A 3,188-nucleotide genomic window follows, 5' to 3' on the forward strand; every position below is an offset into this window, starting at 1 on the left:
AATGGGGGTATGGGATGGAAAGTTCGGTTAGTGATCGAAGGAGGGAAGAAATCTCTGAGAACGGGTGGATTTGAATTCTGACATATGAAACCACAGAGATGTGAGCGAGCAGAGTTTGAAGGAAAATAAAATCACCTTGGAGAAAATCAAAACGTTTAAACAACTGATTCCTTTGTGTTTCACAAAAGACTGGGACAAATAGAGCGATTACTGCCGTGACTCGGATTCGAACCGAGGTTACTGCGGCCACAACGCAGAGTACTAACCACTATACGATCACGGCACCGCACAGACAAACGCTCTTGGCATGCACCATAAGTACAGTATCATAAGAAATGTTAGGCAGAGCACCAAATGCAAAATATCAGTTCTTAGCGAACAGCAGCAGATGTGTGGGAACTCAGAATGGGCTGACCGTTTAACATTGGTGCCCTCAGAGGCTGTGGTGATTCCATCGTTAGTGTGCTGAAGGCTGAGATAAATAGATTTCTCCAAAACATCAAAGACTCTGTGGACAGTGCAGCTTTTGTTACCTGCACATCCACCAATATCATTTATTGTATCTGTTGCTCCCGGTGCGGTCTCCTGTACATTGGGGAGACTGGACGCCTCCTCGCAGAGCGCTTTAGGGAACATCTCTGGGACAACCGCACCAATCAACCACACTGCCCTGTGGCCCAAAATTTCAACTCTCCCTCCCACTCTGCCGAGGACATGGAGGTCCTGGGTCTCGTTCATCGCCGCTCCCTCACCACCAGACTCCTGGAGGAAGAACGCCTCGTCTTCCACCTCGGAACACTTCAACCCCAGGGCATCAATGTGGACTTCAACAGTTTCCTCATTTCCCCTTCCCCCACCTCACCCTAGTTCTAAACTTCCAACTCAGCACTGTCCCCATGACGTGTCCTGACTTGTCCTACCTGCTTATCTTCTTTTCCACCTATCCACTCCGCCCTCCCCCCAACCCCCCCCCCCCATTTATCACCTTCATCCCCTCCCCCACTCAACTATTGTACTCTATCTAACTTTCTCCCCACCCCCCACTCCTCTCACTTATCTCTCCACCCTTAATGCTCTCTGCCTTTATTCCGGATGAAGAGCCTTTGCCCGAAACGTCGATTTTACTGCTCCTCGGATGCTGCCTGAACTGCTGTGCTCTTCCAGCACCACTAATCCAGAATCTGGTTTCCAGCATCTGCAGTCATTGTTTTTGCCAAGCTTTTGTTGAAATGTATACTTCAATAGCAATGCAGTTTAACATCGGTTACTTCACGAGTTTCCCCACACAAGGCAGTAACAACTGCTGTCACGTAGTCCCAGTTCCTAGCCCCAGAATCAGAGGAACTGAGTGACGCAGTCGCGAAGAACCAACTTGAAATCGGGATGGGAATGAGGCCGCACAGATACTCGATGGCTCCAGTGACACAACTGGTGAATGCACGGTATTTCTATGATGGTTTAGAGGCGCAAGCAATTCCGAGGTTGGGTGTGCTCCTGGTCAAAGGCGGGGCAGAAGGGAAAATTTGTTCCCGTTTATAATAACAGCAATCTACAGTGCATCTTGATGAGACAGCTGAGTGCCACAACTGGAGCGTGGGCAGCTGGTTTGAAGTTTAATTTTACTTCATTATCACCAACTTCCCTGCAATGAATTGCTTTCACCATTTTTATTTCCAATTGTTTAATATCTCCCTGTAGTCTGCGGCTTTCTTTCTCATGGTTAATTGCATGACTGTATGACCTGCACACTGCTAAATCACGGCCACGACAAGTAAATATGAATCATTGATCGATATCAGAAAACAGTGGAACTCACTGCAGGCGTGCTTTGTAGGTTTATAGGCGACGTCAGAATTGTAGACAGTGAGGAAGATTATCTAAGTTTCAAAAGGATCTTCATCCAATGAGTTGTTGGACTGAAAAATGTAACATGGAGTTCAATCTGGATAAATGGAAGGTATTGCATTTTGGTACAGCAAAAGGAGTATGGCTATGCGTATGTTGGAGAACACGGAAACTCGAGATGCAGGTACATAATTCCTTGTCATTTGCATTACCTACAGACAAGTTGGTTTAAAGGCATTTAACAAACTTCCCCTCATTGCTCAGTCCTTCGTGTATAGGAGTCGGGACGTTATGTTGAAGCTTTACAGGACATTGATGAGGATCTTCTGGAATATTCTGTCCAGTTCTGGTCGCCCAGTTGTAGGAATGATATTATTCAGCTGGAGTAGGTTCAGAAAAGGTATACACGCATGTTGCCTGTGGAAGGTTTGAGTTCTAATGAAAGGCTGGATAGGCTGAGACTATTTTCAGATTCGAGATCGGGGTGCTGGAAAACCACATCAGGTAAGGCAGCATCGGAGGAGCAGGAGAATCATTTTTTTTCGCGCAAGTGTTGTTCATCAGGCTCTTCCCCGAAACGTCGATTCTCCTGCTCTTCAGATGCTGCCTGAACTGCTGTGCTTTCCCAGCACAACACTCTCGACTCTGATCTCTCATCTGCAGTTCTCATTTTCTGTTAGTTGAGACTGTTTTCACTCTAGATTAGGGGTTTGATCGGCGATCTGATGGAAGTTTATGAATTATTGAGAGGCAAGTTTAGAGTTAAAAATAGCGGCCTTTTCCCAGGAGGGGGATTTCAAGGCGAGAGGGCATATGTTTAAGATGAAAAGAGTGATTCTTTTTTTTAAAAAAAGGCATATGAGGCATTTTTTTAGGGAAGGTGTTTTACGTGTGCAATTAACTTGCTGAGGAAGTGATGGATGAGGGTACGTTTGCAACATTTAATGGGCAATTGATTCCAAACATGAATGAGAAAGTGGGATTTTTATAATAAATTTATTCATCCCGAGTACGTCAGTTATTTCCCAGAGGACATTTAAGAGTCAACCACGATATTATCTATCTGGAGTCTCCTGTGGGACAGAGCAGATGACTATGGCAGGTTGTTTCCCGAACTCCATGAGTGAATCAGATGGGATTTTCTACACAACTGTTTCAGGTCATCACGAGACTCTTTAATTCCAGGTGCTTATTGAATTCAAACTCCACCACCTGTCATGCCAGGACCTGAACCCTTTGTTCCCAAAATATTACCTGGGTTTTTGGATTAACACCACAGTAATAACACTACAAGGGCATTATAACCACTCAGAGGGTACAGCAGGAGGCAGATGGGACGAGAT

General features: G+C 45.5%; 1 non-coding gene across 1 annotated transcript; it reads right to left on the reverse strand.

Moving 5' to 3' along the window:
* Positions 1-211: 211 nt before the first annotated feature.
* Positions 212-283, reverse strand: trnah-gug (transfer RNA histidin (anticodon GUG)). Its single transcript has one exon. It is a non-coding gene; the product is annotated as a tRNA-His (tRNA).
* Positions 284-3,188: the final 2,905 nt, after the last annotated feature.

Source organism: Chiloscyllium punctatum, chromosome 16 (genome assembly GCF_047496795.1).
Source record: "Chiloscyllium punctatum isolate Juve2018m chromosome 16, sChiPun1.3, whole genome shotgun sequence".
Classification (NCBI taxonomy): domain Eukaryota; kingdom Metazoa; phylum Chordata; class Chondrichthyes; order Orectolobiformes; family Hemiscylliidae; genus Chiloscyllium; species Chiloscyllium punctatum.